The sequence below is a fragment of the Haplochromis burtoni genome, unplaced genomic scaffold (genome assembly GCF_018398535.1).
Source record: "Haplochromis burtoni strain Fernald_Lab_line unplaced genomic scaffold, NCSU_Asbu1 Contig_807, whole genome shotgun sequence".
Lineage (NCBI taxonomy): Eukaryota > Metazoa > Chordata > Actinopteri > Cichliformes > Cichlidae > Haplochromis > Haplochromis burtoni.
The window spans coordinates 72,875-93,752 of record NW_024583168.1 but is presented as its reverse complement, the minus strand read 5'-3'; the positions used below and the strand labels follow the sequence as shown (position 1 = coordinate 93,752).

General features: G+C 39.5%; 1 long non-coding RNA gene across 1 annotated transcript in view; it reads left to right on the top strand.

Moving 5' to 3' along the window:
- Positions 1–20,878, top strand: part of LOC121812772 — a 94,087-nt gene that overhangs the window by 50,462 nt on the left and 22,747 nt on the right. The window lies entirely within an intron of this gene.

The window sequence follows — 20,878 nt, the reverse complement described above, 5'->3', positions numbered from 1 at the left end:
ACTGTTGAGACAGTTAACTCAGTCTCAGAGTAAAGCTGCAGAAAAGTAGGACTCATCAATCATCTGAGATGTCGAGCAGGGACTGAGGCAGCGGGACCATCGAAGGGAACTAGTTTAAACTTTAAAATAGTTTGAACTTTGATCACAGTGGGTAGGTGATGCACAACATCAAAAGTAGCCCTGCTTGAAAGCTCCACTGTGATTTTGCTGATCAAACCTTGGAACTGAAAGAAGTGTCCTCCTGGCCTGAGACCCAGCAGGATTCATAATTCAGACAGATTTATAATTGAAAATTACTTCAAATACTAATTAATGGCACAGCAGAGCCAATCTAGAATTGGCTGTCTGGTTTGAACATGCCAGCTGTATAGTTGTTGGTCTCTAATAGGTGTTTAATTAAATATCCAGTGGATTAGAGGAATTATGGGCAATTGTCCCTTAACGACCTTTAACAAGGTCTTGATTAGTGTCTTCAGCCATATCCTGTGGCTAAAATGATCCTTCAATTAGTGATGGAAAGCTCATGAAGAGAGCACGTCACATGATGGACAGCAAGAATGAGATTTTAAAGCCATCACTTTAAAATGAGAGAAAGAAAAGAAAGTTTAGATGGACAGTGATGGATGCGTGTGTTGAAGTGCTGCATTTGAGGATTGTGGCTGCTTTTTGTTGTTTGGTTTCCTCAGGTAGTCTGTAGGTGAGCTAAAAATACATATTTTTTTAAAAAAAAGACTGATCAAACACACCCACGCAGATTAATGGTCCCACTACATCAAGCTACATTCAGAAAGGTTAAAAAAAAAACCTCAAAAGCTGTTGTTTTTTATAATCTGCTCCAATATGTCAGTGATATTCTTAATGCCTGAGAGCCAGTTTTATATTTAAAAAAAACATGTTTTTATTTGGCCATGTAATTTTTGAAGTGTGCTCCGCAAAGGGAGGCCTCTCGCCTTTTGTTAGGAAATGTGGAATGGACACGGGGGACAAATTGTGAAACAGTTTCAATTTGGATATTTTTCAGGACAATAGGTTTTTTGTCCACATGCCACCTGTGTAAGTCATGTGTTTGTTAGTCTATAAACAACTTAAAACCAGTTGTTCAAAAGACTGCTTTTCATTGATTCTGGCGGGTTGTATTTCCAAAATTTCTCAGGCACATTGTGAGAAATAAATGGCAGAATGTGAGACCTGCTGAAAAACGGGTTCGCGATTTTTAGTAAGAATTTTTAGCTCTGGTGTTGTGGATTTCTTATGTTATTATGAAAAAAAAACAACTTCAACAGCCAAGATCTGCCAGAGAAAAGATCAGCCAAGATCAATAACCCAGAACCGCACAGTTATTACAGTTTTTTCTGAATGCTTAAACCCTAACTGGGATTCTTATAGTACAATTTCTAAAACTATTAGTACTTATAGCAAAACCACTCACTGAGTTTGCAAAACTAAAAGCACAAACACTGCTTTGCACTTAGTTTGCCATTTTGTAGCACACACTTTGCAAACCTGTAGCTACAATCCACTGCACAGCACTCTTTTTGCAGAACTGTAAACACAACGCACTGCTTTACACTCAATTCCCAAATGATCAACGCATTCCTAGCAAAACTATACACATTTACGGCCATTATTTACACTATTTTGCCAACTGTCTGGCACACTGTCACATGTGAAAACTTTTTTAGATAATTAGTTCACTTTGCAATCAGCCCAAGCACTATAATACAGGTAAGCTCTGTGTGTGGAGTACAATGGAGGGAGCAGGAAGAGTGAGAAGTAGAAGAGGCCGAGCAAGAGGACGTGGAGGTGAAGTAGTAGGATGAAGAGGACGACAAGGACAAGGAGGAACAAGAGGAGCAAGAGGAGAATGAGGAGGGGGGAGAGGAAGGGTAAGAAGAGTAAGAAATAGAATTGCTGATGACATCAGAGCTACAATAGTGGACCATGTAATCAACCATGGAATGACCCTGAGGGAAGCTGGCCAACGGGTCCAGCCTAACTCGAGCCGCTACACTGTAGCAAGCATCATAAGGACATTTTGAAATGAGAATCGGTGAGTACAGTCACTTTGCACTAAGATTTGTAGCACTGCCATATGCCAATGAGAAACACAATACCATAGATGTAAAAATACTGAAGTTGTTACTTTACAGAATTGCTAGATGACCAGATGCTGGGGCAGAGGAAGCATGTTCACTGCAGACCAAGAAACCCATATAGTCAATATGGCGATTGCAAATAATCCTATACTTGGAAATAAACACTTGTGTTTGCTTTGATGTGTGTAAATAAACACCAGTACTTGAAGTTTGGATCCCTCCATGTTTACAGACCTATGACAAAAGTATGAGCTCAAACTGACATAGCCTACCTTGTGCACAGAGAAAGCAAAAGCCAGATGTGTTTTTTATTCATACCATCAGCGTTTAGTTGGTGCATTGTGTGCTTATTAATATGATGGCTTGTGTTAACTGTTGGATACGAAAATACCATTTTTACAAAGGTGTGGAGAGTTAAGCAAGGGTTATTCGCTTTTACAAGGAAACTACAATATTTTGCTGATTGGGTGAAGAGTTTTCTTATTTGTGTGAAGAGTTTTGCAAAAATAGCCAATAGTTACAAAAAATTTGCTTAAGCCATCAGAAAAAACTGTAATCATTAATTAGTTATGACCAGTTTGTGAATGACAGGAATCATGATAACTATATTCTCGACATTTTTTAGGTATGATTTAAGGCATAGAAAGTTCAGATCTGTCATGTACTGTCCGCATTCAGCAGAAGTTTGTGCTGCTTTTTAGTATTTAAAACATCACTACAGCTAGATACACAACCTCTTTCCAGATCACGTTGTTACATTTAAAAATAAAAGCGCTACCTCTCAAACACTCGCTATAGTTCCCAGCCTCTTGTACAGAAAACTGAAGCCAGTGTGGAAAAAAGTATTTTTGGCCTCTATAGCTAAAATGTTTCCTGTCTGCATTAAAAAGGTATCATCTTTCTGAAACTTACTTTTTTGCATAGTGTTAAAGCTCAAAGCTCAGGTGTGACTGGCAGGTGCCAGCACAGAACAATGCAGCTGACAGCTAGGCCTCACCTCTGCCAGCTGGATCACTGGTGTGGACGTGTTGATTGTGTTTGTGCTGCTAAGGCACTAATATTCTTTCTTGCTGCAAGTTACAGCCCACCCAGGAAATCCGTGCTCCTTTTTCAAGCAGGGGCATGTGTCTGTGCATTGCACCCACAAAGTTAGCGCTAACTCTTGAGTCTTAGATGATAACGGAGCCCTTCAACCTATATCATTAAAAGAAACAATGACGAGGCTTCAAAATGCCAGATGATGTCCATCTTAAATATACAGTCTGTTTCCATGCATAACCTCTAATGCAATGCAGTATTAAAAGTATTATACACACAACTGTGAGTGCTGTTGTTCTCGTTAATATAATTCATAGGCTGACTTTTTTTTTTTTACCACACATCACAAAGGAGTACAAAGGGCTCTGTAAATTTCACTATACCCAAAGAAAATAGCCTTTGGGGGCTTTAACAGAGAACAGCATATCTGAAGCTGTGATGTACTTGAATGCACTGACACATGTTGCATGCACACGTGTGTGTTTGTGTCCATATTTCATGACACTGATACTGACAGGAAGATTTCCCTAGCCTCTGCAGCCTTGGCAGACATATGATTGCTGTAGATCTTCCATCATACACTTGCACGTGCGCGCACACACACCCACACACACACTCATACACACACTGGCTGGATGGAGATAGGAAGGTGGCTGACATTTGTGGTTCCTCGGGTGAGGACATGGCCTTTTCTACTCATTTCTCTTGGCCAATCACCCAGACTGAAAGGGGAAAGAAAGATAAGGCCTTTTGTTTGGCCTGACAATGTCCTACTGATACTGCCATGGGAGACCATTCAGTGTGTGAGACAGTGTGTGCGCGTGGGTGTGTGTGTTGGGTCTATCCCACCCTTTTAAGACAGGAAACCCCTCTGAGAAGACATTATTACAGGAGAGCATTTGCCATCAGAGCCACCTTCTTTTAAGTCTAACACGCCATCACAGACATACAGTTATATGGTTTAAATGCCACAGATTTTGTCTTACAGCTGCTCTGTCTCTAAGAATTTGTGCTCTTGTGCAACAATCAGCCCTACAATATGGACTGAATAATCAGCACAAGGGCCACATGCATCCTAGCATTAGAAATAGTTTGTACAGTTCTGGAAAAAGCATGTACAGTAAATGCCCAGTGAATTGGGACTGGACCTGATATGTAAATGTGCCTGTCTCTAAAACACTTGGCCAACTCTGTTGTTTAAATGTGCTAACTGGCTATAAATAAGCATGACAGTCAACAAGAAAGGTTCATACATTTTTCATAGTGCATGTTTGAGGTATATTTTTTCCATTTAAAAAAAGAATTAATGCAACACAATTCAGTGGGCTATATACTAAACTTGAGAATAGAAACAAATTATTAATCGAATACCACCAGTGTTATCGGTCTGGTTGATATTTGGATTGATTGACTGATTTAAAAAGCTTGACACAAGTTACAACATCCCAGGTAGGCATCCTAATTTTATTATTTTATTAGATTGTGTTGGCTGATAAAAAGCGAAAAGGTTGGGTTAGTTTAGTTATTGTTAAAGTGTGAAGCAGTCTAAAATTGCAGGGGAAACACAGCCCATGTGGCTTCTTGGCTTATGTTTGACTTCTGTTGTGTCACTGTGTATTATGCTGTGTCTTTACTTTGCACTGTAATGCTGCTGCTGGCATCTTGTGGCAACTGATTCACACTTAGCTGTAGTGTCATCAGTGACAGTGGCTTATTAGAAGAGAAGGGAAAACTCCCTTCATTTGAGTTGCAGTAATAAATGCCTGGAAGATGCAATCAGTGACAGAATATGGTTTAGTTTTTGTTTTTGTCACAAATGTGATTATCACGACTTTCCTTAAAATATGGTGATATAATGTTGAGGCTCTATCAGCCACCACTGATAACCGCTAAAGCAGAATGTACGTGAAACTGAGTTGTCCAAACGCAGCCACGAGCCTTTTCCATCTCGTACCAGCATGCATGAATGCACTGTTCACTGCTGAACAGTGACAGCAGCTCGGTGGTGACAGCACTGTATGATGTGTGAACAATGTTGTTCTGATCTGAATGATTTCCCTGCAGTCACAAATGCTTTATATTTCTGACATTCGGACTCAGCGCGTACAAGGTATCATGTGAGCAGCAGACATATGGACAGCTAACAGTTTTGGCTCAATACCCCGACTACCAGACTACTACTTCACATCCTTGAGACGCCATGCTGGCCTGATGTCGTCCCATATCATTAGGCAGCTAGATCTTACACTGTTACCAGTAAATGGTGTTAAGATAGTGTCAGGTGGGAAGGGGGAGTGCACTCATTTAAGGATATTGCTCCCAGAAAAAGGGGCAGCAGCAGCCAAATGCAGGAGGATTGATAATTTTGTCAAATTGCCGGCAGCACTTTGAGGTCTTACCGTCAGCTGTCGAACATCTTAAAGAAGATTCTGGTATAATATATGAAACCATCTTCATAATGTATCAAAATTGAATGGCTGGAATACCACTTAAGGTAGTGGTGGTGTAATTGGTACTCAAAAATCTTAATAGTATCATATATCTTGGGCTGGGCTTTTAAAAGGATCTATTGTGTGATCCTGCCTTGATCTCTCCCTCGCTTCCTTGCTCACATACACACTCATGGGATAATGCATTCAAGCCATCATTTCATCTTGGAATTCCCAAGCGTATCGGGACACCACATGCTATAATGATCCTCTGTAAATGGCTTGGTTGGACCGCTAACTTGTGTAAATAGTGCAGGGAGATACTAATGTACTATCTTGTAATAGGGGGGAAATTACCTGCCTATTACAGCTAGACCCTCCGAGAGGGGAGGAAAGGGGGAGGAAGGAGCTGAAAAAATGATGAATGATGGGAAAGAGAAAAAGAGAGGATGATGACACTGATGAAAAAGATGAAACGGAAGCTGAGAAGCAATTGAATGCGTATAGGTCTCCGTTCTGTGTGTGAGCAAACTTTTTAACAGTAAGAAAAATCAAAAGAAAGCAGCTGATTGGTCAAAACCAAACAAATTATAAAACAACACCGGGCCCCATCTCCCATACTTTCTCTTCTTTATACTTAGGAATTTTTGTCCACAAGAAATTGAGATTTTGAAAATGTGGCTGATTTATCCAAATAAAGCTTTTTAAAGCAAGCATCCAAGGTCAGAACACCACAGTCCTTCTGTTACTTACCGGTGGCACTGATGTCGCTGCTGTGTTTAAAACATGATGTTATTTCTCCCTGAAGAAATGTTAAAATCTAATATTTGCTTGTGGGCAGATTGCTTTTGGCTGAAAATTAAGGTTCAAGCACAGGTTGTGCTGTGCTTTTTTACTTTTGACTTGCAACAGACCTTCTCAATCAATTTAAATGAAAATGAAAAGGGGAAAAAAGTAGCATTTATAAAGACACTAAATTATAATAAAGATTGTAGCTGCATTGTTGAACCTCATAATCCAGATTATCATGAACAATCAATACAAAACAAGTGTGGGACAGAGACAGCCAAACAACAGCAGGAAATGGAAATTTCCAACACTAATTATGCAGTAGTATTTGTTACAGCTCCTGAAAATCTCAAAAGCCACCTTCAAAAGACTAGAAATCTGCACCCACCATAATTGGGTACGTAGAAAAGATTTACAAGGTACAATAAAAGAAAAATCTGCAACTCAGCCCATTGCTTTGCTTTGATATAGTACATTATCTTTTATGCCCCATTATGTACCTTTTCTTTCTGATCAACAGCAAATCTGCAACTTCCCCATCTGCCTCAACTTTACACAGACAGCAAACATCAACTTCAGTGTCAAACCCAACAGATTACAAAACAATCACTGAGGATCATCACTGATGATGGGAGCAGGGTCTGACTATAGTCCAAACACCAGGCCATATGGCAAATTGGGCGACGTCGTGTAAGATGTCTGTAGCCTCTGCGTCATTTTCGGCAAAGATGGCGCTGTCATCTGCGAACATCAATTTAGTTGCAGATTGGTCTTCAGTGAAACAGACAGTGGCCATTGGTCAAAAGCCGGCTTGGTCTTCTCCGCTTGACTGCTTATGATGCTTTTTTAGGTGCGACTGAATGATTTTCATAAAGACCTTACCAGCAATGGAAAGAAGGCTAATTCCACGATAGTTCTTGCATTCACGGGTGTTGCCTTTCTTCTGAAGTGGGATGAGAGAATAGTCTCTCGTCTGTTCTCCAGATCTATTGAATTAGTCCATGAAGTCGAGAAAGGAGGATGTTTCCTCCAGTTTTGATTGCCTCTGCAATGAATTGGTCCAGCCCGGGTGATATCCCATTCTCTAGCGCATGGACTGCATGTTTGACTTCTTCAGTTGTTGGTCTGGCATCTGACATCGGTGCATGTCATGCGCCAACCACTGTTGTTACCATGATATTACTAGGGTATTATATGGTTATGACCTTTCAGGTGCCCCTGATAGGTCAAATGCACTGGAACCTAAGAAAATGTCAGGAAATAGAAAAATGCTGTAAAAGCACACAAAACAAAACAAAAGTAGAGAAAAATCTTTTTGAGGAGACAATAACCTGAAGGAACAGCTGTGGAAGTGACAAGCTAACAGTAAACAGCTAACAGCAAACATGTATCTACAGCATTATATGACTTATGTGCAGTGTAGGGACTAACACCTTATTAAGTAACGCGTTACAGTAACTACGTTATTATTGTGGTAACGAACACGGTAACGCTAACTTAATCATTACTGGGATTTAGATAGGGTCGTTATTCATTACTTCTTGTGGTGGCTATCGCGGAGCTTCCACAGATTCAGTAACATTAGCAAGTGGTGGAGGCCAGCAGGTGGATGAGGGAAAGGGGAGGCAGGAGGAGAAGAGACCCGAGGCGGCCGCTTGTCCGAGTGTCAGGTGTACTGAAGTTATGACCTGCAGTCTATCTGGGTCAGATATAAACCAAGTTAAGGTGTAGTTTATTTTCGTTATGCTGACTTTTTCGTACTGGGTACTAGCTAGCGAGTTTCTATACAGCTGGGTGGTGCTATGATGTTACTGATGTTGAACTTTATTTTGTTCATAAGGTTAATTATTAGAGTTGCCAACCGTCCCCTAAAAAACGGAATCGTCTGATATTCAGAGAAAATATTACGCGTTTCGTATTGAGGTGAAAAGGAATGCAGTTTGTCCCGTACTTCAGCTACAATGAAAAAGACACACAGCTGCAGTTATTCTGTCATTACGCTGCACATCTGCCTTTATGATTTTTCCTATAATGGTGGGCCGGTCTCTAGTCAAAACGCCCGGGCCGATTTCTTGTCTCAGTTCAACCCTGTATGCAGCTCATCTGCAGTCTGGTGTTTCCTACATCTTCTTACATATTCGGAAGGCAGAATTTGCAAGTTCTGAGTACAATCGAAGCACCGCGACTGCAGTTTTCGTGTTGGATGTAAAAAGTGCACATGACGCTGTGACGTAGGCTAGAATCATGGCGGCGGTCAACGACGGTCCAGGCGTGGGATTTCTCTCGTGGAAATATGCGCATTATGTTTTCCTTTATATTGGTAGGTGGCACAGTGCACTTGTGGCAAGTAAGCAAGCTAGAAGACTGGCAATCTTGCTGGGTATCCAGTTACAGAAGCAACACATTAACAAGAGAATTCTGAGTAAAACCAAAGTTACTTTCCCTAGTAACTAGTTACTTTAAAAGTAACGAGTAACTTGAAGTAACTGAGTTACTTTTGATAGAAGTAACTAGTAATGTAACTAAGTTACTGATTTAAAGTAACTCACCCAACACTGCTTATGTGATAGAAAAACACATTACCTCACATCTTTTTCTCCCTCAGAACACTGACAAATGCCTCAGTGCAATCCTCCACATCTTTAGGTTTCAGTCACTTTCACAGCTGTCTGGTCGCATTATTACGTCCCTAAAAACACTTCCGTTGTGTTTTAATCAACTTCTGTTGTGTTTTAATCAACTTCTTTTGTGTTTTGTGTATTTTTGCATCACTGTTCTACTTGTTTGTGGTTGCGGTGTATTTGACCTTTGAGGAACAGAACTTTCATGAAGCAATCTAAAAATGCCAAGTTTGCTTACAGCTCCACCCAAAGGTACTACATATATGGAGAAATCTTTACCATTAAAGCCCACAAAGTCAGCATCTGTTAAAAAAACAAAACACTTTTAGCTCTAATGGTGCTTTTTCTCATTTTAGATGTATTAAATTATGCACTACTATAAAACAAGCCTTGGTCTTTATGCTTTACTTTTAGCTTTTGGGTGTTTAAAGTCCAGCTCTAAGGGAGGATCTATTGACTCAGAGTATTGGTCGAAAAAATATTTGCGAATGTTAGCTCCTGTAGAGGGTCTATAAGTGTTAATTAAACAGCTGTAAAGAGCCATTCATGATGTTTTGGTTAATTTGGGTCTCATTCTCGAAACAACATGCCATGCCTAATGAATCTCCTTTTCTAATCTGGATTTTGTTTGCTGACAAAAATCCAGTCTTTATAATGCCAGCACTATGTTTTGTCATGCGTGTTTACAGAAATTAATTGAAAACCTTTGGAGAGTTGGTTGTAATGCGCACTAATTTCCTTCAGCTATTGGTGAAGGATAAATTGGCAAACACTCGCATAATGTGTTCATGTGAATAGACAGTTTAGATCGCTGTTTGTTAACAATATTTGTTTGCTTAGTTATTGTATTCATGGAGACAAATATGAGGCATGTCTTTTTATGCTGCTTCATTTCTTGTTAGTTGTTTGCTATTATGATAACAAGGATCCATTTGATGTCAGCAGGCCTTTTATCTTCAAATGAGCCATTTAAATGTCATTACTGTAGGGCTGCCTCTGTGGTGTGTGTGTGTGTTACATTTTTTACAAGGCCCATTCATGTCTTGTCATTTTTCCTACAATGCGAAATTACTAGCATTCACTCTCTGCTGCTGCAACAGTAACAATATTCACTTTTAAATATTTTTTTTTTCATTGTGACATAAATTCAAGCTTTTGTCCATTTTACTCTCCTCAGTTCTTTACTATATAAGCAATGGGCCATAGCATAATGACGCAGGAAATTAGAATCATTATTCACTAATTCAATAGCTTCCTTTTGAGATTTTTAGAGTTGGACATAATCTGTTTTTGAGTTTCCCTTTCATCTTTTCAAAACAGTGGAAAGCTAATAGAAATTTTCAGTAGATTATTCTGGTTATTATCTTTCCACCAGAGCTGGTCTAACAGTCAGTGAGTAGTCATGCTAAAAACTGTTTATGTTATTATGTTGTTTGCAGGATTTTGGTAGGTGGGGGAACCCTAAGACTGGGTGTAGCGGCGAGCATGGGAAAAAGAATTACTCTGAAATAAGTCAGGACAAACTGTGTTGTGAGCTTCAGCATATTTTTCTTTATGTAGTGACTGTGATCAGGTGACGTGTGCTGCTGCTTCACATTCACCGCTCTTTGTGGATTTATCCAACTAAAATATAAACAGATGTTTCATGAGCTATATGCTTGATTTCCAACCCCCACACAGAACAAAGCTAATATAAGAAGTAGAATTCTGTGAGTAAATCAACATCATTACTACAAATATCAGTTGATGTCTGCTACCCTACCAGTCCAACACAGTGCATCACTGTCTTCTTCTTCACAGTACTAAACAGCCTGCATTAAACTGTCTAATATGTTCATACAACCTTAGAATAATACAAACTTAATGTACTTCAGTTTTGTTTGCAAGATGTTTAATAAAATTTATTTAGCAAACCATCATGTACAGCTCAAATATCTGACTCAAAATGCATTTAGGACATTATATATAAGTGCTAGAACGTTAATCTGGAACACTTAAATTCCTGGTTGTTTGGCTCTTATTTACATTTTTAAGATATACTTTTCCTATTACTTGTATTTGCAGAGAAAACCTACCGGTTATTCATGTTGGTTCAGCTCAGATACATTTTATAACAAGAACAACAACTGCTGCATTTTTCCAACCATCTAATGACACATTTATTACTAAATTACTCTACAGTGAAGCCGAAAATACTAGAAATATGGGCTAGTAACATGTAACCTTAATGCCTGATTAAAAGCTACTTAGTTAGCTAGCAACTAGCTGTTAGCTAATTGCTCTCAAAGTAGTTTGGTAGCAAGCAATTAATGGCATATCGTGCTAGCAGGTAATTAATGTCCATTATGATAAGATGTGTTCAGTGTTTTAAACTCATAGTGGAATACATTCACAAGAATAACATTCACAAGAATAAAATTTAACTGAGGAGTTATACTGCAGTTCAAAACTGCATTAGAGTACTTGAGTAAATGTATTTATTTAGTTACTTCCACACTGCATGATTACTGATGAGCTCAGGGCACCTGACAGTGCTCACTACTTCACTGGCTTCATGTCTTGCAGTGCTCTAACCTTCACAGAAAGATTGCCGTCTCTCTCTTTGCTGGAGCGGCAGACAAGCTATAGGGCAGCCCTCCCAGTGCACTACTGGTAATTTAGGAAATCCTTACTGGCAGGTTGAAATGACAAGGCCACTGTCTTTGCGTCTGTGCTCTGTAATTTGCTTGTTTTCCACTTCGCCATAGAGCTGACGCACTGCAGGAGCAGGCAAGCCAAAGAGCGTTTTTCTCTCTTTTTCTCTCTCTTACTATCTCGTTCCCTTGCTCACTCGCCCATTTGCTCGGTTTATGCTCTCTTCTATTGTTGTCATTGTGTTATTCAGCTCAGCTCTGCGGCCTCCCGAGTTAAAAAGAAAAACACGGGCCAAAAACACCACAGAAATCAGAGCCTAATGTCTCACAGTGACGAAAAAAGACTGAATGATTGAAAATGCAGCACTCTGTCGGTTTTCCGAGTTTAAAATATGAATGCTGCCTGTACGGTATGTAAAGAATTGAGGATGATTCAACTGACTGTTCATCATTCATCCTCCTTTGATTGTAATCTAAATTAAAAGGTGCCAAAATATCAAAAGCTAGCTTCATTTTCCCATTTTGTGTAATTGTAAAAGATTTCTAAAAATAGCCTGTTTTGTCAACAGAACACCCAAATAGGGGAACACGTTTAAAAATTTTTTTGTGTATGCCCCCAAAGTGATATGACTATAGTTTGATAGAGTAGTCTGTTACAGTTATTTTTACTAAACTGAATATAAAATCCAGTTGTTACATGAATATAGTGAATATGTAGAAAATGTTTTATACCCTAAAGCTGCAACTCTAACCGAAATCTCTATTAGTAGTAGTGTATTAGTATGTAGATGTGGGTTATTTGTTTTGCAACTTTATACAGTACAGAGCCCTAATAGTGCCCAAAATTGATTTTAAACAAAAAAAAACCCTTATAGTAAACACTTACAGCTTTAAGGAACCATATTGTACATTTTTATGGTATAATACTGTATTTTTCTTTTGATAATTGCAAAGACTAATATAAATGTAAAAGTTCAAATTTAGAAGTGTTTAGAAGTGTACGCCACCATTTTTTCCTTATACTTTGAATCTTTTACATGTTTGATGTGGTTTCCAGGATTTGCACAGCTCAGATTTTTGAAAGTCTGGCTAGCATGTGTTAAAATGTCAAATACAGCAGCATATCAGTAACCTTGGCGTGATTAGGGGAATTGTCACAATGCTGCTGATAGTTCACAAAAGAGAAGAATCCGAATCCAAAGTGTAGTTATGTTAAGCAGTGATACTGCTCATGGAGATTGCAGTAGGAAAGGCAGTCAAACAGCTGACAGTATCACACTGGAAGCCTCATATTCTCTATGGCATTGTACACTACTTTTCTTTTCACAGTAAGAAACTGTAAAATAACAGTAACAAGCTAAAAAAGCGATATTCTAGTAAATTACTGTAATCTAACAGTGAGAGTTCATTGTTATTACAGGAATGCAGTTTTAGCCCCTAAAGTATTGAGATGAATACCTGCCTGTAACTATATACAGTTTTTGCATTTGTATCCATTTGAATTTGTCCCTAAATTAAACTTCTGAATTGCAGCAGTTTGGAAAAAAGGAGCGTTGGATACAGGCTTCACTCGTGTACGTACAGTACTCTGTGTGTCTCTGAGTGTGTGTATCAAAAGAACTTTGACAAACAGCTCCCCTGTTTACCATGGCGACGCCGTGGCCTGTGTTCTCTCGTCTCTACGGTAACCGTGGCCCTGAGCTCTCTTATTGGCTGAGCCACTGAACTCCCAGCAAGAGACAAAGGAGAAGGACCTGGCGCTGGTAATTTCTTATCACCAAATCCCATTAGGCTCAGGGTTTTTCAGTTTTTTTTCATTAACCCACACAAAAGTAAAGTGGAAATCACCATACCCAGTCAGCTCAGCCCCTACTGTGAGGCTGACTAGGCCCCCTAATAACATCGCTCTGCTCTAGCTTGTGCTGTATGAATACAAGAGGCACTTACAAAAGTACGTTAATAGACTCAAAAATGAAAAGCTTTAAAAGAAAAAAAACAGCATCACTTCATTATCGCATTTATCCAGATCGGTTTTGTGAAAAATTATTGTGGAAAAAAATGGAACCACAGCAGATAAAGTTAATAGACCCCAAATTACTTCATTGATACTGTTAATTAATAATAATTAGTTTGTGTCCACAGATAGTCAGTCATTTATTAATCCCAAAAGAAAACTGCTGTGTTCCATCACAGGCTACATTTTAATTGGTATATTTAATCCAAAATGCCAATTTCTTAATTTTAAGTAATATAATCACAGATTCTGTTGTCAGATAAATAATAAATAAATACAAATAATACACATCAGGATCAGTATAGCAGTCTTGGCAGTAACACAGAGCCTGTGTAAATAAAAGGCTTCAGAGGTGCTTTGTTAAGTCGCAGAAAATAATCTCTGCTTGAACTTGAGACTTTAACCTTTTCATGAAAAAGGCCGTTTACCTGGCAGCAAGGCTTTAACAAAAAGATCCAGTTCTTCAGTAGCTCACCTCACAGCAGGATCTAAAAGTCAGGATATCTCTGCTTCTGCTGACACGTTTTTGAACATTGTTTCAGTCCTCCAAATAAATCTGTCACCAGTAAATTCCCAGCATTTCCCATACAGATATTTGACAGATGCAAAGCTGGTTGTTTTACCTGCTGTTATAAATATGCAAGGTAACTTTCTGATTTTTTTTAACATAGTTTATTGCGCGTATCCTAACAACATTAGCAGAAGTGACGAAAGTGAAGAGAATATTCTATGGTGCACACTGTGATTTCTCTCTTTAAGCTGCAGGGTTCAGTTAAGGGGATCTCTGGGCTGTTTGCCTGTGTAGTTTGGTCCATTTGAGCTGATGTGCAAGCTGCTGGTCAGTGCCTGACACTGAAATTCCCCAGCATATGTGATGTCATTTCATAAACTAGCATTTTTCTTTTAAATTTAACTAGGAACATATATTTATTTCTACTCTACATGAAATTTGAAAATCAGGAAAATGGAGATGAAACATATACATATATGTTTATGTATATGTTTCTGTTTCTATGTACTGGGGCTCTTTCAGATTGAATATCTTTTACCATAATGGAGTAGCATAGATATAAATAATTATTATTTATTCTAACCAAACGTGTAAAATTCATCACTGAAACTTCTGCAGTAATTAGATTATAGTTCTACATGCAGTAAAGTGACTAAAGAAAAATTAGGACTTCTTATGGAATTAAAATCTATCACCTTTTTGGGAAAGTACATTCAGAGAAGCTTAGAAAATATGAAAGAAGTACCTGTAGTAATAACCTGTAAACTGGATTTTTTTTTTCCCTTAACGTTTTAGCTTGTCAAGTCTTCATTTCAGCTCAGCACTCCACTTTCATCTTTCACCTGTCACCCTTCCTGCAGCCAACAAACTGAGCGTGCATGTGTTACAGCTCCAGTTCCACTAGATCTGACACCTCTCAGCATACTGAATGGGCCTGATATACCTAAGGCCGTAATCACTGCACGAGTATGTGTGCTGATAGGTGGTGGTTACGTGTATGTGGTGTGTGTCTGTGTGATAATCGCCGCTATGAAGTCGGATTGACAGACAAAAGCCTAATCGCTCCTCAGCTCCAGCAGCCAAACAGCTCAGAGGAAGTATTGACCCAAAAGCACCATAATCCCCTTCACCTAACACGGGCAATTTCATGTAATACCTGTAATAACACACATTCAGCTCAAAGTAGTCATCAAAAGAGCTTTGAGCATCTGATTTTGAGAGGTGAGCTGTTTGAATAAAGGGGACCTGAAGAGTATATCAATCTGTAATAACAACATTGTGGCCTGAACTCACTTTCTTTTCAGTTCGCCTTATCACCACTCCTCTGAATCACTTCACTCATGTTCTCTCACTCACTTTGTGTCTCTCTGTCTAAATGTGTCGCTCATGTTTCTTTACAGTCACTGTACGCAGCCATGCAGAGGTTTTTTTTTTAAGGAAACATATAGAAACTCACACAGTAAAGATAAGCAGTGCACCAAAGGGGGTCATTTTCATTTTCTATTTGTGAACATGTTTGCAAATTCTTGCCTGGAAGTGACATTTTCATTTTCCCTGGTTCCTGTAACAGCATCAATGCTCAGACAAAGAAGTTGCTGAGTTCTATGGAGACCTAGTGGGTACAAATATCAGTAAAAGATCTTTATCTCCTAATCTAATATGATCTAATCCTAGTGATCATTACTGGACTGCCACTAATCAGCTGCTAGGACTGACAGGGAACACTAGATCAAACATTGTGTGATTAATTCCCATTTTAGTTCCTTTCCACCAAAAACTGCTTACTTGTAAAACAAAATGTAATTTTGCCAATAGTAGTTTTCTATATCACCAGTTCCTCAAATCTCACCCTGAGCACATGTTAGACATGAAAGAATCAGAAGAAGCTATGGAGAAAGTTATGCTGCCTGTAACATTGGTAAGCATGTGTCAGTGATGGACTGGGGAGGCATATCCATGGAGTAATGCATAGACCTCTACAAGCTAGGCAACAGCACCCTGACTGCCATTAGGTGTCAGGATGAAATCCTTGGAGCAACTGTCAGACCCTCCGCTGTTGCAGTGGGTCCTGGATTCCTCCTGGTGCACAACAATACCCAGCCTCATTGGGTGAGAGTATCCAGGCATTTCCTGGAAGATGAAAGAATTGATACAGTTTTAGTAGTTTAAGGCTCTGTCCTTAGTCTACTTTTATTTTCAGTATATTTCTTCCCTTCAACCAGATCATTAATAGAGATAATATCACTCACCACAGCTATGCAGATGGCACACAGTTATGTCCCTCCCCCTCAAACAACTCCAGAAGCCTTGATACTGTGTTCACCTGCCTAAATGCTAGCTGTCACATAACTTTACAAAAAAGAGTCATGAGAAAACTACAGTATTAGTAATTCGTAAAATTCCAGTACCCTGGCCTACAGTAAACTTGGTTCATTGATCAAAGCTGTCAAACTGCTAAAAATCTCAGAGTTATTTTAACACCACGCTCTGATTTGATGCTTACATTAAAAAGTGTCCAGTCGTGCCTTTTTAAGATTTAAAAAGGCACGACCAATTAATTTTAAGCATATAATGGCCTAGTTCTTAAGAATTTCTATGACTTATTAATCCCTAATGGGCCTGGGTGCTTACTTGGATTGGTGAGTGGGGTGCTGCTGGTTATTCTGAGGTCTTGGCTAGCAAACAAACCCCAGCAGACTTTTGGTATTAGAGCCCCCATTCAGACCAGAATGGTAACTTCCTTATTATCTTTTCATATCTCTTCTTAAAATGCTTATCATGAAGCTTTCATGAATATTTCATAGTCTGTATTTGCTGCGTTTTTAACTATTTCTTGGATTTAAAAAAAAGTCTTTCTGTGAAGCACATTATTGTTGGGAAAAGTTCTATATAAACAAAGTTTGATGTTGTTATTATTATATTTGCATCATGCATACACACATCCATCATCATCACATCAATTTGCACTCACTCAGACATGGACGCACACTTTTTAGCCTCTGATTTGGTATTCATGTCACACAGATTAATCAAGCTGCTCATCCCATTTGCAGTTCCACACTGATACACACCACTCAGTTTACCTGTACCTATAGGTAGTTGTGCACGTGTTTGTGTGTGCGTCTGTATGAATGGGAGGGTGGGTTGGTGGTGTGCACATGCTTGACAGACAGCGAGAGAAGCCTCTGTCACCAATCTGCATATCTAAATATTAACACTGGACCATCCCTTTAATTTCCTACAGGGGCTGATAACCATCAATCGTTTCCCCCAGCGTCTTTGTCGCTTTCATAGTGTGTGTGTGTGTGTGTGTGTGTGTGTGTGTTTGTGTGTGTGTGTGTGTGTGTGTGTGTGTGTGTGTGGGTGTGTGTGTGTGTTAAAGAGGTTGTTGGCTGAATAATACCATCAGTTTTTTCTCTTGCTCACACACACACACACACTCATATCTTAGCGAGGACATCTAATTGACATAATGCTTCCCCAGCAGCTTACACTGACTTTAACCATCAAAAATGAATGCCTAATCCTAACCCTTAGCCCATACCTACCCATAACCTAACTGTAACCCTGACACTAAAACCACATTTTGAGCCTCAAAACTGCCTTCAAACTCCTGGGGATGAGCATTTTGTCCCCCTAAGTGACTGTTGGACCCCACAAATATAGTGGCATGCCAATTATCTGTCGTCACAAAGATGTATAAACACACGCACGAGAGGGTTGTCAGAAACTAATCGACATGCTATTGATTTACTTTTCTATTTAATGAGTGAAACCATCTGTGAGATATTAAAAGGAATTTTGGAGAGAGAGGAGAAGAGGAGACAGGTCAAATAAGCAACGACAAAACAGATTTGAAAATAACTCTGTTTATTCTTTTCGGGGTGGGAAATATTCTGAATGACATTTTGGTCATTGTGAGGCACTGAAACTCTACACTGAGACATCTGATGACCACGTAGCCATTTCCTGTCTGCTTCACGGGGCTGCAGTCAAAGCTGACACGCCAAGAAACCCCTCTCTCCAGCCCACTCCTGTACCTCTTCACGTAGGACACCAGAGTGCTCCTAAGCAAGCCGAGCGCAATCTCTCCAGCATGTCCTGGGACTGCCCTCTTAAACATCTAGAAGGCATGCAGGAGGGAGGCATCCTAGTCAGATGTAAAAGCCATCTAAACTCCTTTTAACCCTTCCACACATAGTGGTCACTGCAGTGGGCAGCTATTCAAAGGCTGTTTTCTTGTATTTGTGTCAGTGTTGATGGTGTACTTGCACATAAACCACTACATTGGACACTGATGTGTCACTCCATACAACCGTGATGGGTCAGTGAAATGGACAATAGTGCTTATTTTAATCTTTGACATGGTGCCACACTGCATTACATTTTACTCGGGGTCACACATTCAGAAAACTAAACTTCACAGAATGTGATGTGACAGTCTTTCATAGGCTTATATACAGATTAATAACTACCCGTGTGTGTCCGTGTGGTCACAGATTAGTTTAACAGCTCCACAGTGATAATTGTTTCACATTTATTATCTCTGTGTTGGCAAGCAGCCTTGCAGTAGTCTGCATGTACCCACATGTGTGTTTGTGAGTCAAACCACATCGCAAAGAGGCGAATGCTAATCTGCTATCTGCCATTATTCTCCGAGACCTTGAGAGGATGGAGGTAGAGACGAGGGAGTGAGACAGTAGAGGGGGAGAAGTAGAAAATGGCAAGGTTATGAATGAACCTTTTGTTGAGGACGTGTTTGTGTTAGAGTGTATTAGTAGTAGAGAAGAGTGGCAGAGAAAATTCGTGATATAAGAGGAGAGGGTGCCAGTATGAGAGAGAGAAAACTAAGAGAGGCAGAGAGAGGCATTGTGGTGATGAGGTGATTGAGACGGTGGACATGTCTGTTAAACTGCCATCCAGCAGAAACATGAACAGGTTCATTTCATTAGAAACGGACTTTCTCTGATTTAAGGAAAGACAATCTAAAAGCGCTTTATATTGTAAGGTAAAGAACCACCAATAATACAGAGAAAAGCTAAACAAGTGGAGGACTCCCTATGAGGAAGAACTTGGAGGTTGACATTTACAGCTAGGCTTGTCCCACAGTTCATTAGATAAACAGTAGTACAGCTTAATTAATAATAATGGATTGCATTTATATAGCGCTTTTCGAGACTCAAAGTGCTTTACAATACCACTATTCATTCACACACTGGTGGAGGCAGCTACAGTTGTAGCCACAGCTGCCCAGGGGCAGACTGACAGAAGCGAGGCTGCCATATCGCGCCATCGGCCCCTCTGGCCAAAACCAGTAGGCGGCAGGGTGAAGTGTCTTGCCCAAGGACACAACTACCAAGACAGACAGAGCAGGGGATCGAACCGGTAACCTTCCAGTTACAAGATGAGCTTCCCAACCCGCTGAACCACGGTCGGCCCACATTCACAATTCACCTACAAAGTACGTTCAGGGCTTGTACATTCACTTAAAACCAATGTAATGTGTATGTAAAGGGTCATGTTTACCATGCTGCTTTCAGGTCTAGGTTTTCCAGGTTCTGCCTTTCATGTCATTGGCCAGGGTTTGAGTCCTGCAGCCAATGGATGCCCTCCAGGACATATGTAGGTGTGGTTAATGCACTGTTAGGCTTTGCTTTATGCTTGTTAGGTTCAGATTTTTATGCTTCTCATTAGCTTGTTTGTGCTTATTCTACTTTATTAATTGGTTCTTTGTCACATTGGTAAGAGAAGCTCGTAAAAGGAGAGCTGTCACCACCTTGAGGTGCTGTAAAGTTTCTTTTGACTTAAGTTATATAGTTGATGGAGTTTTGTTTAAAGTTAATGCTCTTTTGTTTTGTTAGTTAAGTTGGCCTTGGCTCTCCCTGAAGTAAATTTATGCTTCCTTTTTAACATCTCATCATTAAACCATTTCAAGCTGACTCAAACACTCTCTTCATGTTAATTTGTTTACTCTTGGGACCAACATGGGGACATAACAAGGGCTAACGAGTTAAGCCATGAAGCACTCTGACATGACGCGATGTAATATTAACTACAAAATGTTAATATTTGTGATATTTTCAGCTGAATGTCTGTTAATTATTTAGAGACGGTGTTTGAGTTTCTTGAAAAATGTCTGTAAAATAATTCAAACTAAGATCAAACCTGTTGTGTAGCAGTCTATAGAGTACATATTAGAATCTATTGTTCATATCTGCAACATTTACAAATGTGTTATGTAAGTAAAATGCAGAGATCTTAAAGTTGCATCTGTACCTGACCATCAGAACAACACAAGCACAAACTCACCACTGCGGAAGAGACATTTTTGACCTGAAGCTTTGTGTGAACGATTTAATACTTTGTCTTTGCAGGAATCACTGTTTATTCACTCTTTGTCATTCTTGTCCCTGATCTGACAATTCCCAACTAAAGCAAATAACTTTGCTCAAGGCTGAGAGATGACAGCAGGTGAAAAAATTGACAGTGCTGCCTCTTCAACAGTGTCATATTTTTATCTGATGTCAAAATGTGGTAAACGTGGTAGCTGATCAAACTTTGCAAAAACGAAATCATGCCAGGTTGAAAAATTTCATCCAGAGTGTTTGAGAGGCATCATGTGGCTGCTTTCATCCCACCTCATTTTTTCCTTCACTGATTCATTGACTCCAGGCTTTGGTCCTTTCTATTTCCTCTTTTCATCTGAAAAGAGGCTGTGTTTAAGCCCAAATACTTAAGGTACTCCAG